Genomic DNA, 15626 nt, shown 5'->3' with positions numbered 1-15626 from the left:
CTACACCTGCCGGCTGCGTTCGCAGTTTTCGACGGTCAGTGTGGCCTCTGTTTGCCGTCAAATGTTCAACCTTCTGTAACATTTTAAAGTTTTATATATATATATGGCGATACAACAATTCTTTTTACGAACTTCCCTGTAAAGTATGTAGGTTCACGTCTTGCAGAAATTGCATTAATCGGGTACGAATAGTTTTCTTGCAATAGTACAAAAACTTAATTTGGAATAAAAATGACCACAAGTGTGAGCAAAATGTAAAATTCTTCTTATTTACTTTCTTACTCTATTATAGCTCGCCCATTGAAAGAGTAAACTATATGGTGAAATAAAATTTATATTGTTTTTATTTTTATCACTATTTTTCTTCTTTTCATTTTCCCTCACAATGTCCGCACATCTTGGCGGACAGCAAAGCCTGTCTTCGCGGACAAAATTTGCGGTGCTGCTTACAAAATGCCTACGTTTGAAAAGATATAGCATGTCTCAATTGTATCTGTGAATTAACAACGATATGTTATTCGGTTCATCGACATTCACATTCCAACATATCTGTCATCAGTCACTTAGCTCATCCCTTACGTACACGCATAAAAGAGGTCCTAATTTTCATGCTCGTTCACACGAATATTCAGTTTATTTCATATTACGGAATTCCATTGAACGCTCCTTTGTAAAAAAGGAAAAAAAAAAAATCCTCCAGGTTTTGATTCCGCTGACAGCGTTCAATTTCAACTTTAGGCTGGATTTTGAGCTCTCATGGCGATAAGCGGTTAAAGTTTTCCATGGGAGATACGTGTTCAACTTTGGGCATATTGACGGCAACCATGAACCATTATGTTGCCACCTATGAGACTTTAGTCCGCAATTATGAACGAAAAGTCGGCAACTATGAGCGTTCTGACGGCAACTGTGAGCCCTGTGTCGGCAATTATGAACCAAAGTCGGCAACTATGAGCATCATGAAAGCGAGTGTGAGCACTTTGGAAGCACCTGTGAACATTCTGAAGTCAACTGTGAGTATTTTGAAGATAAGCATGAAAAATTATGCTTTCAATTGTGAGCCCTATATTCGCAAATATGAACGAAAAGTCGGCAACTATGAGCGTTTTGACGGCAACTGTGAGCCCTGGGTCGGCAATTATGAACAAAAGTCGGCAACTATGAGCATCGTGAAAGCGAGTGTGAGCACTTTGGAAGCACCTGTGAACATTCTGAAGCCAAATGCGAGTATTTTGAAGATAAACATGAAAAATTATGTTTTCAATTGTGAGCCCTATATTCGCAAATATGAACGAAAAGTCGGCAACTATGAGCATCATGAAAGCGAGTGTGAGCACTTTGGAAGCACCTGTGAACATTCTGAAGTCAACTGTGAGTATTTTGAAGATAAGCATGAAAAATTATGTTTTCAATTGTGAGCCCTATATTCGCAAATATGAACGAAAAGTCGGCAACTATGAGCGTTTTGACGGCAACTGTGAGCCATAGGTCGCCAATTATGAACAAATAGTCGGCAACTATGAGCACTTTATTGGTAAATGTGAGCATGGTGACGGCTTGAGTGAGGAATCTGACGGCAACTGTGAGCCTTTTGACAGCAACCATGAAACATTTAACTTACACTATCAACTGTATATTTCATATTATGAATGAAAGGTCGACAACTATGAGCCTTGTGAGAGCGAGTGTTAGCAATTTCAGGGTTAGTGTGAAAATTGTCAAGGCAACGGAGAGTATTTGGAAGGTAAACATAAACTACAATGTCGGCAACTTTGACCCCAATGTCCGCAATTATGAACGAAAAGTCGGCAACTATGAGCGTTTTGACGGCAAGTGTGAGCACTCTGAAAGTACGTGTGAACATTCTGAAGCCAACTGCGAGTATTTTCAAGATAAACATGAAAAATTATGTATTCAATTGTGAGCTCTATATCCGCAATTATGAACGAAAAGTCGACAACTATGAGCGTTTTGACGGCAACTGTGAGCCTTGGGTCGGCAATTATGAACAAAAAGTCGGCAACTGTGAGCATCATGAAAGCGAGTGTGAGCACTTTGAAAGCACGTGTGAACATTGTGAAGCCAACTGCGAGTATTTTGAAGATAAGCATGAAAAATTATGTTTTCAACTATGAGCCCTATATCCGCAATTATGAACGAAAAGTCGGCAACTATGATCGTTTTGACGGCAAGTGTGAGGATTTTGACGGCTAGTGTGAACCTTCTCATGGTAACTGAGAGCTCTATGTCCGCAATTATGAACGAATTGCGGGCAACTATGAGCATTTTCACGGCTTGTGTGAGGATCCTCATGGCAACTTTGAGCTTTTTGATCCGATGATTCCTTCCACCTGTTTCGATAAAAAAAAAAAAAAAAAAAAAAAATGTTTTCGTACATTCTCGGTAGAGATTTCTCTTCTCTAGTTTCACTAGTTTTCTTTCTGTTGAGAAGAAAAAAAAGAAAAGAAAAAGAAAGAAAATGGAAAGAAAGAAAAAATGAAAGAAAAGAAAAAAAGATATCAAATTATGTACTCTCACGGGCGGTGTTGACGTTAAGCGTGGGCTCTGTTTGCCGTCAAATTTTCAAATTTCTACAACAATTTAGAGTATCTTTTCTTGTACAAAAGTGCAGATACAATAATTCCTTACACGTACTCGAACGCATAATATCCAGGTACACTTGTTGTAGAAATTGCACTTCTCAGTTTTGAATAGTTTCCTTATAGTAGTGCAAAAGCTTAGTTTCGAATAAAAATGACCTCAAGTGTGAGCGAAATATAAATTTACTCTAATTTACTTTCATGCTCTATTATTGTTCACCCATTGAAAGAGTAAAGTATATGATTAAATAAAATTTATGTTATTATTATTATTTTTTTTTTCGCTTATCACTATTTTTCTTCTTTCCACTTTTCCGCACAATGTCAACACATCTTCGTGCACAGCTACGCCTCTCTTAGTCGAAAACTTTTCAAACCTTCGGTAAAAGACAAACAAAAGTTTATTTTGGTTAGCTTGTGGCTTCGCCCACAAAGCCCCTCCTTTTGAAGGTATTTCGCCCTTGCACCTCTTATTCTCACAATTCTAGGGAATTTCAAGTTTACTTTACTATTTCAACTAATTAAAAGATAAGATTTTGGATCCCAAGAAAACGCCTATTTAAATAGCATGGAGATTTCTTCATCCTCCTTTAGACCCCTTAAACATTAAAAATATTCACTTTTGGCAATTTTGCTGTAGCTTAGTCTGGAAAGCCTACAATTATGCTAAATTTCATCATTGCAATCCTGCCACAATTAACCGAACATTTTGGCGTGCAGAAGACGTCCCATATAAATGACATGAGAAAGACTTTTCAATTCCCCATAAAACCACTCTAAAGTTGAAAATTTTTACTTTGTACTGATTTACTTAGGTAACGCTAATGAAAACGTACAAGAATACCGAATTTCTCGTTTGTGTTCCAATTACAAGTAACTAAACTTTGAGATTACAAGTCCAAATAAAGGCCCATTTAAATAACATGGGGAATTTCATCATTTCCTCTTTAGACCTCTTAAAAGTTAAAAATATTCACTTTTGGCAATTTTCCTGTTGGTTAGTCCCGACAATCTACAATCATGTCGAAATTAGTTATTGTAGCCCTACAGGAAGTGCCCAATAATTTTGGGATGTCAAAGGTGTTTCATAGAAATAACATGGGAAATTTTTTGAGTTCCGCATAAAACCACGCTAAACTTGGAAATATATATATATATACTTATCCAACTAGGTAAAACTTACGAAAACGTACAAGTATACGGAATTTCAAAGTTTTATGAAAAGTACCTAAAATTTCAGATTATAGGTCCGCAAAACCGTCCATTTAAATAATATGGGAAATATCTTCATCGCCCCTTTAAACCAACTAAACATTCAAAATATTCACTTTTGTAAATTTTCCAGTGACTTACTCCCGAAAGGCTACAGTTTCGTCAAATATGGCCATTATAACTCTACAGGAAGTGCCTCATAATTTGCGGGTGTGAAAGGCGTCGTATACGTAAAGCCTTCGTTGCTTTTTTTTTTTCTTACCACATTTAGTAATTTTATAAATTTTGAGGACATGTATAAGAATTTTGACGGCAAGTGTGAGCAGTTTGACGGCTAGTGTTACAACGATAAAATACAATTCGCTGTAGCCTTGGTTCCTTATTTTCTTATAATACATACGAGCCACATCAAAATAACAATGTTTCCATTACGTGGTTTCTCTCCATTTTATATATATATATATATATATATATATATATAATTTATCTGATTGCCTGCCAACTAGATATTGAAAACCTTATTATTTTATGACATATGAATATCTTTTTTTTTTTTTTTTGTATATTTGATAATTGTATATTTTTAACTAACTTCTTCTTCGAAATTAACCTATGTTAGTACATATAAAGAAATACTCATTGCCCAAGTACCGCTGTAGCGTGAACCATCTGACGGCAACTGTGAGCCCATGTCCAAAATTATGAACGAAAAGTCGGCAACTGTGAGGCTTTGGTCGGCAATTATGAACAAAAAGTCGGCAACTATGAGCATCATGAGAACTAGTGTGAGCACTTTGAAAGCACGTGTGAACATTCTGAAGCAAACTGCGAGTATTTTCAAGATAAGCATGAAGAATTATGCTTTCAATTGTGAGCCCCATAACCGAAATTATCAACAAAAAGTCGGCAACTATGAGCGCTTAGACGGCAACTGTGAGGCCTTGGTCGGCAATTATGAACGAAAAGTCGGCAACTATGAGCAGCGTGAAAGCGAGTGTGAGCACCTTGAAAGCACGTGTGAACTTTCTGGAGCAAACTGCGAGTATTTTCAAGATAAGCATGAAGAATTATGTTTTCAATTGTGAGCCCCATATCCGCAATTATGAACGAAAAGTAGGCAACTATGAGCGTTTTGAATGCAACTGTGAGACCTTGGTCGGCAATTATGAACGAATGGTCGGCAACTATGAGCACTTTTTTTTTTTTTTTAATGCGAACATTCTGACGGCTTGCGTGAGCATTGTGACAGAAACTGTGAGGCTTTCGACAACAACCATGAACCATTTAAGTTACACTATCAGCAGTATGTTAGATATTATGAATGAAAAGTCGGCAACTATGAGCATCGTGGAAACGAGTGTGAGCATTTTGAAAGTACGTGTGAAGATTCTGAAGGCAGCTGTAAGTATTTTGAAGATGAGCACGAACGAATATGTAGGCAAATATGAGCCCTTTGTCCGCAATTATGAACGAAAAGTCGGCAACTATGAGCGTTTTGACGGCCACTGTGAGGAGTTGGTCGGCAATTATGAGCAAATAGTCGGCAACTATGAGCGTTTTGACGGCAACTATGAGGCCTTGGTCGGCAATTATGAACGAATGGTCGGCAACTATGAGCACTTTTTTTTTCTAATGTGAGCATTATCACGGCTTGTCTGAAGAATCTGGCCGCAACTGTGAGACTTTTCACAGCAACTGTGAACCATTTAACTATCACTATCAGCATTATGAATGAAAAGTCGGCAACTATGAGCATTGTGTAAGAGAGTGTGAGCATTTTGAAACTACGTGTGAACATTCTGAAGGCAACTGTGAGTATTTTTAGGATGAGCACGAATCAGTATGTGGCCAACTATGAGCCCTTTGTGCGCAATTATGAACGAAATGTCGGCAACTATGAGCGTTTTGACGGCAACTGTGAGGCATTGGTCGGCAATTATGAACACATAGTCGGCAACTATGAGCGTTTTGACGGCAACTGTAAGGCCTTGGTCGGCAATTATGAACGAATGGTCGGCAACTATGAGCACATTTTTTTTTTCTAATGTGAGGATTATCACGGCTTGTCTGAAGAATCTGGCCGCAACTGTGAGACTTTTCACAGCAACCGTGAACCATTTAACTTGCACTATCAGCATTATGAATGAAAAGTCGGCAACTATGAGCATTGTGTAAGAGAGTGTGAGCATTTTGAAACTACGTCTGAACATTCTGAAGGCAACTGTGAGTATTTTGAAGATGAGCACGAACCAGTATGTGGGCAACTATGAGCCCTTTGTCCGCAATTATGAACGAAAAGTCGGCAACTATGAGCGTTTTGACGGCAACTGTGAGGCATTGGTCGGCAATTATGAACGAATAGTCGGCAACTATGAACGTTCGGACGGCAACTGTGAGGCCTTGGTCGGCAATTGTGAACGAAAAGTCGGCAACTATGAGCGTTTTGACGGCAACTGTGAGGCCTTGGTCGGCAATTATGAGCAAATAGTCGGCAACTATGAGCACATTTTTTTTTTTTTTTTTTGAATGTGAGCATTCTGACGGCTTGTGTCAAGAATCTGACCGCAACTATGAGACTTTTGACAGCAACCATCAACCATGTAACTTACACTATCAGCATTATGAATAAAAAGTCGGCAACTATGACCATCGTGGAAGCGAGTGTGAGCATTTTGAAAGTACGTGTGAACATTGTGAAGGCAACTGTGAGTATTTTGAAGATAAGCACGAAACATTATGTAGGCAACTATGAGCCCTTTGTCCGCAATTATGAACGAAAAGTCGGCAAATATGAACGTTTTGTCGGCAACTGTGAGGCATTGGTCGGCAATTATGAACGAATAGTCGGCAACTATGAGCACATTTTTTTTTAACGTGAGCATTCTGACGGTTTGTGCGAATAATCTGACCGCAACTGTGAGACTTTTCACAGCAACCATGAACCATTTAACTTACAGTATCAGCAATATGTTAGATATTATGAATGAAAAGTCGGCAACTATGAGCATCATGAAAGCGAGTGTGAGCATTTTGAAATTACGTTTGAACATTCTGAAGGCAACTGTGAGTATTTTGAAGATGAGCACGAACCATTATGTAGGCAACTATGAGCCCTTTGTACGCAATTATGAACGAAAAGTCGGAAACTATGAGCGTTTTGACGGCAACTGTGAGTTCTTGGTCGGCAATTATGAACAAATAGTCGGCAACTATGAGCACTTTTTTTTTTAAATGTGAGAATTCTCACGTTTTGCGTGAGCATTGTAACAGAAACTGTGAGGCTTCTAACACCAACCATGAACCATTTAAGTTACACTATCAGCAGTGTGTTAGATATTATGAATGAAAAGTCGGCAACTATGAGCATCGTGGAAGCGAGTGTGAGCATTTTGAAAGTACGCGTGAACATTCTGAAGGCAGCTGTGTGTATTCTGAGGATGAGCACGAAACATTATGTAGGAAACTATGAGCCCTTTGTCCGCAATTATGAACGAAAAGTCGGAAACTATGAACGTTTTGACGGCAACTGTGAGGCCTTGGTAGGCAATTATGAACGAATAGTCGGCAACTATGAGCACATTTTTTAAAATTTGAGAATTCTGACGGTTTGCGTAAGCATTCTGACGGAAACTGTGAGGCTTTTGACAGCAACCATGAACCATTTAAGTTACACCATCAGCAGTATGTTAGATATTTTTAAATGAAAAGTCGGCAACTATGAACGTTTTGACGGCAACTGTGAGGCCTTGGTCGGCAATTATGAACGAATAGTCGGCAACTATGAGCACTTTTTTTTAAAATGTGAGAAATCTGACGGTTTGCGTAAGCATTCTGACGGAAACTGTGAGGCTTTTCACAGCAACCATGAAACATTTAAGTTACACCATCAGCAGTATGTTAGATATTTTAAATGAAAAGTCGGCAACTATGAGCGTTTTGACGACAACTGTGAGGCATTGGTCGGCAATTATGAACGGATAGTCGGCAACTATGAGCGTTTTGACGGCAACTGTGAGGCATTGGTCGGCAATTATGAACGGATAGTCGGCAACTATGAGCGTTTTGACGGCAGCTGTGAGGTCTTGGTCGGCAATTATGAACGAATAGTCGGCAACTATGAGCGTTTTGACGGCAACTGTGAGGCCTTGGTCGGCAATTATGAACAAATGGTCGGCAACTATGAGCGTTTTGACGGCAACTGTGAGGCCTTGGTCGGCAACTATGAGCACTTTTTTTTTAAATGTGAGCATTCTGACGGTTTGTGTGAAAAATCTGACCGCTACTGTGAGACTTTTGACAGCAACCATGAACCATTTAATTTACACTATCAGCATTATGAATAAAAAGTCTGCAACTATGACCATCGTGTAAGCGAGTGTGAGCATCTTGAAACTACGTGGGAACATTCTGAAGGCAACTGTGAGTATTTTGAAGTTGAGCACGAATTATTATGTAGGCAACTATGAGCCCTTTGTACGCAATTATGAACGAAAAGTCGGCAACTATGAGCGTTTTGACGGCAACTGTGAGGCATTGGTCGGCAATTATGAACGAATAGTCGGCAACTATGAACGTTCGGACGGCAACTGTGAGGCCTTGGTCGGCAATTGTGAACGAAAAGTCGGCAACTATGAGCGTTTTGACGGCAACTGTGAGGCCTTGGTCGGCAACTATGAGCACTTTTTTTTTAATGTGAGCATTATGACGGCTTTTGTGAAAAATCTGACCGCAACTGTGAGACTTTTGAGAGCAACCATGAACCATTTAACTTACATTATCAGCATTATGAATTAAAAGTCGGCAACTATGAGCATCGTGTAAGCGAGTGTGAGCATTTTGAAAGTACGTGTGAACAGTCTGAAGGCAACTGTGTTTATTTTGAAGATGAGCACGAACCAGTATGTGAATAACTATGAGCCCATTGTCCGCAATTATCAACGAAAAGTCGGCAACTATGAGCGTTTTGACGGCAACTGTGAGGCCTATGTCCGCAATTATGAACAAATAGTCGGCAACTATGAGCGCTTTGACGGCAAGTGTGAGCATTGTGACGCCTTTTGTGACGATTCTGACGGCAACTGTGAGCCATTAGTCGGGACCTATAAACTTTTATGTCGGGGACTATGAATGAAAAGTCGGCAACTATGAGCACCCTGACGGCAAGTGTGAGCAATTTGACGTCTACTGTGAGGATTCTGACGGCAACTGTGAGCTATTTGAGTGGAACTATTAAGCATTGTGTGTGCAACTTTGAACGCTCTGAGGGGTTTCCTGAACATGTTGACAGCATGTATGAACCACATTTCGGGAACAGTGGGCAATCTGACGGGAACTGTGAACATTGTTGTTGGCGACTCTTTTCACCCAGCATAACGTTAGAATATGACGGCAACCGTGGCTTCGTTTGCCGTCATTTTTGACATTCTCTGATTTTTCGTGACTGGTGTGCAATCGAGAGGAATCGCTACATTATAGGGATTAGGGTACAGAAGAAGCCCCGTTTACACTTTGTTAAGTCCTGGCTTGAAATTGTTCTATGAGGTTGTAATTAACATGAGTTTGACCTAATTCATGTTTTTGGATTGTTCTTTGCATTAATTTTGGAACCCGAGCGCGAAAAGCAGCCCTTTTCGCAGAGAACTTTTTACCCAGCATAACCTTTGAGTATGGCGGCAACTGTGGCTTCGTTTGCCGTCATTTTTGAGATTCCGTGATTTTCGTGACTGGTGTCCGATCGAGAGGAATCTCATCACTATAGGAGGTATGGTAGTGGGCAATCCTGCTATATACTTAGGTTAGGTTAGGCTGGCTTATACTTTCAATTTGTTCCCAGAAGTTAGGAGAGTGTAAAAGATGTTAAGTTTTGAGTGTCGTATTCTGTAACGGTTTATATATATACTGGATGTCAAATCACGTTTTCCCACCCTTGCGTGGGATGTATACGGCAATCGTGGCTGCATTCGCCGTCATGGTCAAAACGAGGCTGCGCAACGCCGGCAATTTCAAGACAGGTGTAGTATCGAGAGGAATCTCTACACTATAGGAGGTAGGGCAGTGAACAAGCCTTCTATATAAACATTCCCTTTAAATTGTTCACGGAGGTTGGAGAGACCGCTAATGGTATTGCTTTCTAAATGAGGCTTACTTTTTTCTCTCCGCGGCCTAGTCTGTCGAGAAATCTTGACTTCTGGCCACAGACAGAAAGCTAGTCTTCGCAGGAGGCGGAAATGGCTAAATTGGGAAAGGAAGCCACAGGCTGGTTGGTTTCTTTATGGGAGTCTAAACGCACTATCGCTGTTGATGTTGGTTAATTTTGAAGGCGGACTAATATCGGCGGATGGTAGTGTAGGCTCAAAAGGAATTTTATCAGCCGCAGGCAAGAACCCTGGGATGCTATTCACGGGCGTCCTAGCCGGTCAAGGTGTAGAGGAGGTTGCAAACCCTGTTGCTGCCTGGGAGGAATGCTTCATAGAAATGTGCGTCCATGGGCGGACCTATGAAAGGGCATGCAGTGCGGGTTTGCCAGCACGCCTAATGTTGTCCAAAGACTTCCTCGTATTTTGACAAAGAATGTCAGAAACCTTGGTCGGACGGCTGTTTCTAAGAGGGCACGTGGCGATGGGGAATGTGTGAGGTAGGCTCTCATACGGAAGTACCTGTCGTTTACGGGAAGGAGACAATCCTTCTTAACCCGAGGCCTAGCCTGTCGATCACGCCTTCGGGCAATTGACTTCTGGCCGATGCCGCTTTGTGCGGTTGCTGAATGCGAAGAATACTTGAACGGAAGCTACTGTCACACCCAGAGGACACGAGTAAGACTTATATCACTGGAGCAGGAGCCTAAATTTGCTTTTGTGGGTAGCCATACGGCCAGTTCTAACGTGTGCGAGGCCCCACGAGAGTAGGCTTATTCTGGTGGATGAGAAGTCTTTTAATATTTGCTGTGTCGGGTGAACGGAAGCCACAGTCATCCGTAGGACACGAGTAGACTTATTTCACTGGAGCAGGAGTCTAAATGTGCTTTTGTGGGCAACCTTACGGCCAGTTCTAACGGGAGCCAGGCCCCACAAGAGTAGGCTTATTCCGGTGGAGAAGGAGTCTTTAAAATTTGCTGTGTCGGGTGAACGGCTATATTTGAACGGAAGCCACAGTCATCCGTAGGACACGAGTAGACTTATTTCACTGGAGCAGGAGTCTAAATGTGCTTTTGTGGGCAACCTTACGGCCAGTTCTAACGGGAGCCAGGCCCCACAAGAGTAGGCTTATTCCGGTGGAGAAGGCGTCTTTAAAATTTGCTGTGTCGGGTGAACGGCTATATTTGAACGGAAGCCACAGTCATCCGTAGGACACGAGTAGACTTATTTCACTGGAGCAGGAGTCTAAATGTGCTTTTGTGGGCAACCTTACGGCCAGTTCTAACGGGAGCCAGGCCCCACAAGAGTAGGCTTATTCCGGTGGAGAAGGAGTCTTTAAAATTTGCTGTGTCGGGTGAACGGCTATATTTGAACGGAAGCCACAGTCATCCGTAGGACACAAGTAGACTTATTTCACTGGAGCAGGAGTCTAAATGTGCTTTTGTGGGCAACCTTACGGCCAGTTCTAACGGGAGCCAGGCCCCACAAGAGTAGGCTTATTCCGGTGGAGAAGGAGTCTTTAAAATTTGCTGTGTCGGGTGAACGGCTATATTTGAACGGAAGCCACAGTCATCCGTAGGACACAAGTAGACTTATTTCACTGGAGCAGAAGTCTAAACGTGCTTTTGTGGGCAACCTTACGGCCAGTTCTAACGGGAGCCAGGCCCCACGAGAGTAGGCTTACTCCGGATGAGAAGGAGTCTTTAAAATTTGCTGTGTCGGGTGACCGGCCATGAAACCTTTGAGAGGACTTGTCTCCTCGTTTCCACAGCATTTCCGCGCCTGTAAGTTGCGGAAGGTAGCATGCTATGCTTGAAGAACTGTCATCCCTTTAAGGACAGGAGTAGACTAATTCCATTGAGGCAGGAGTCTAATATGCTTTTGTGCACAGCCATACGGCCAGTCCTAACGGGAGCAAGGCTCGCAAAAGTAGGCTTTATTTCAATGGAGCAGAAGTCTTTAATATTGCTCTGTCGGGATTGTCAGTTCAAACGGGAGCAGTTTCTGCACGCTACAAACCGCTGACGAGATCTTTCTCGTGTCAATGTGATTCCCTAGCCTGGGCCGGCGCAAGGCTGGCTGGCGAACAAGGTAATTGGGCCTCTGGGTTTCATACACACGAGTAGTCTCAGATGCGTTTAGGGTGAACAGGAATAATCCGTGCAATTCTCTAGCCTGGGCCGGCGCAAGGCTGGCTGGCGAACAAGGTAATTGGGCCTCTGAGTCTTGCATTTCGGAGTTTCCTTAATTCCGGGAGGAGCCACAAAGAAGAGTCCTGAGAGTTTCTCGTGTCCATGCAATTCTCTAGCCTGGGCCGGCGCAAGGCTGGCTGGCGAACAAGGTAATTGGGCCTCTGAGTTTTGTACACACGAGTGGTCTTAGGATCCTTCGGGCTCAACAGGGATTGTTGGAGAAAGTCTCTAGCCTGGGCCGGCGCAAGGCTGGCTGGCGAACAAGGTAATTGGGCCTCTGAGTCTTTATTCCCAGTTTCCTTAGTTCCCGGGTTAGGTTCACCTGTTAAATCGGAGGAGTCCGATTTATGTGTAAAGATAATGCCAGAGTGAAGGGAGCCAGATTTCACTTGAAGGAGCAAGAGCCAGTGTGGTTAAGAAGTGAGCCGTTTTGTACTCTTAAGGAGGGATGCCGATTGACTTTGAACGGGCTGTCCTCGCTTTAGAGTTTGGGCCAGTTGACGGGAGCTTACTTGTCCTTCTTGGGAATGAGGCCAGATAGCATGTCCTTTCTAGCTTACAAAGGCTTATGCGGAGCATTGTTTTTTGTAAGTGACTTTTTATTCTCCATGTGGCATTTAAGTACCGATTTTCCTTAAGTTAAGGACGGTATTGACTCATCGCCAGTTTGAGCGTGTATCACTTGTCGAACGGAAGCCACTGTCATCCAAGGACACTAGTAGACTTATATTTCGCTGGAGCAGGAGTCTAAATGTGCTTTTGTGGGTACCCTTACGGCCAGTTCTAACGGGAGCCAGGCCCCACAAAAGTAGGCTTATTCCGGTGGAAAAAGGAGTCTTTAAAATTTGCTGTGTCGGGTGAACGGCTATATGTGAACGGAAGCCACAGTCATCCATAGGACACGAGTAGACTTATTTCGCTGGAGGAGGAGTCTAAATGTGCTTTTGTGGGTACCCTTACGGCCAGTTCTAACGGGAGCCAGGCCCCACAAAGGTAGGCTTATTCTGGCGGAAGAGGAGTCTTTAAAATTGCTGTGTCGGATGTACCGGCAACGTGTGGAAGGAAGCTGTTGTAACCCAAGGATACAAGTAGGCTTGTTCCATTGGATTGGGAGTCTAATATGCTCTTGGCGGCTGTCACACGGCCAGTATTAACGGGAGCTAGTCACCGCAAGAGTAGGCTTATTCCAGCGGAACAGAAGTCTAAAATGCTTGGTCGGGTGTAGCTTTCCTATCCTTTGTTAGAACGCTGTGTTGGTTGTGTCCAACACTTTCCGGCTTTTTAGTCGGTCAATTCCCTGGTTGATCCTGCCAGTAGTCATATGCTTGTCTCAAAGATTAAGCCATGCATGTCTCAGTGCAAGCCAAAACAAGGTGAAACCGCGAATGGCTCATTAAATCAGTTATGGTTCCTTAGATCGTACCTATCCTACTTGGATAACTGTGGTAATTCTAGAGCTAATACATGCAACTAGAATCCCGCCCAGCAATGGAAGGGATGCTTTTATTAGATTAAAACCAATCGGTCGGTTCGTCCGTCCGAAACCTTGGTGACTCTGAATAACTTTGGGCTGATCGCACGGTCTCTGTACCGGCGACGCATCTTTCAAATGTCTGCCTTATCAACTGTCGATGGTAGGTTCTGCGCCTACCATGGTTGTTACGGGTAACGGGGAATCAGGGTTCGATTCCGGAGAGGGAGCCTGAGAAACGGCTACCACATCCAAGGAAGGCAGCAGGCGCGCAAATTACCCACTCCCGGCACGGGGAGGTAGTGACGAAAAATAACGATACGGGACTCATCCGAGGCCCCGTAATCGGAATGAATACACTTTAAATCCTTTAATGAGAATCTATCGGAGGGCAAGTCTGGTGCCAGCCGCCGCGGTAATTCCAGCTCCGATAGCGTATATTAAAGTTGTTGCGGTTAAAAAGCTCGTAGTTGGATCTGGGTCTCGGACGATCGGTTCGCCGCCCGGCGTTTAACTGATCGTTCCGGACGTCCTGCCGGTTTTTCCTTTCTCGGTGCTCTTCATTGAGTGTCTTGATTGGCCGGCACGTTTACTTTGAACAAATTAGAGTGCTCAAAGCAGGCCGTGTCGCCTGAATGTTCGGTGCATGGAATAATGGAATAGGACCTCGGTTCTATTTTGTTGGTTTTCGGAACTCGAGGTAATGATTAATAGGGACAGACGGGGGCATTAGTATTGCGACGTTAGAGGTGAAATTCTTGGATCGTCGCAAGACTAACCGATGCGAAAGCATTTGCCAAGAATGTTTTCATTAATCAAGAACGAAAGTTAGAGGTTCGAAGGCGATCAGATACCGCCCTAGTTCTAACCATAAACGATGCCAGCCAGCAATCCGCCGAAGTTCCTCCAATGACTCGGCGGGCGGCTTCCGGGAAACCAAAGCTTTTGGGTTCCGGGGGAAGTATGGTTGCAAAGCTGAAACTTAAAGGAATTGACGGAAGGGCACCACCAGGAGTGGGGCCTGCGGCTTAATTTGACTCAACACGGGAAACCTCACCAGGCCCGGACACTGGAAGGATTGACAGATTGAGAGCTCTTTCTTGATTCAGTGGGTGGTGGTGCATGGCCGTTCTTAGTTGGTGGAGCGATTTGTCTGGTTAATTCCGATAACGAACGAGACTCTAGCCTGCTAACTAGGCGTTGGAATCTTTCCTTCCAACGTTCATGTCTTCTTAGAGGGACAGGCTGCCTCTAGCAGCACGAGATTGAGCAATAACAGGTCTGTGATGCCCTTAGATGTTCTGGGCCGCACGCGCGCCACACTGAAGGAATCAACGTGTCTTCCCTGACCGAAAGGTCCGGGTAACCCGCTGAACCTCCTTCGTGCTAGGGATTGGGGCTTGCAATTATGTCCCATAAACGAGGAATTCCCAGTAAGCGCAAGTCATAAGCTTGCGTTGATTACGTCCCTGCCCTTTGTACACACCGCCCGTCGCTACTACCGATTGAATGATTTAGTGAGGCCTTCGGACTGATACCCGGCACCTCCGTCTTGCGGTGGTACCGACGTGTCGGAAAGATGGCCAAACTTGATCATTTAGAGGAAGTAAAAGTCGTAACAAGGTTTCCGTATGTGAACCTGCGGAAGGATCATTATCAATTCATCACCACTGCGGTGGTTGATGTCAAAAGTTTCTTATTAGTGTGTCGTATCAGTTAGATTGACACCGTTGAACGGGAGCCACTGATCTTGACAGGCGAAGGAGAGAAAGGTGAGCCGTGTCTTCCCTTTAGTTGGGAAGCGAGCAGCAAGAACGGGAGCCACTGTCATCGGCGAGGGTAGCGTAGGCTACCTGTTGACACAGGCCGCGTGTCATCAAAGGATTGGAGTAGACTTATTTCGGTGGAAAAGAAGTCTTGAAAAGACTCAAAGAGAGTAAGACTTATTCCATCGGAGCAGGAGTCTTAAATGCTCAGTCAGATGGCATGATAAACCAGTTCCGACGTCCAAGGGCTC

General features: G+C 43.3%; 1 non-coding gene across 1 annotated transcript; it reads left to right on the top strand.

The window, feature by feature from the left end:
* The first annotated feature begins 13432 nt into the window (after positions 1–13432).
* LOC145678278 (small subunit ribosomal RNA) lies at positions 13433–15265 on the top strand. The gene has a single exon (XR_014130337.1). It is a non-coding gene; the product is annotated as a small subunit ribosomal RNA (ribosomal RNA).
* The last annotated feature ends 361 nt before the right edge of the window (positions 15266–15626 follow it).

Source organism: Thermobia domestica, unplaced genomic scaffold (genome assembly GCF_964235325.1).
Source record: "Thermobia domestica unplaced genomic scaffold, izTheDome1.hap1.1 HAP1_SCAFFOLD_2282, whole genome shotgun sequence".
In the NCBI taxonomy this organism is placed as follows: Eukaryota; Metazoa; Arthropoda; class Insecta; order Zygentoma; family Lepismatidae; genus Thermobia; species Thermobia domestica.
This window is presented reverse-complemented; position numbering and strand designations above follow the sequence as displayed.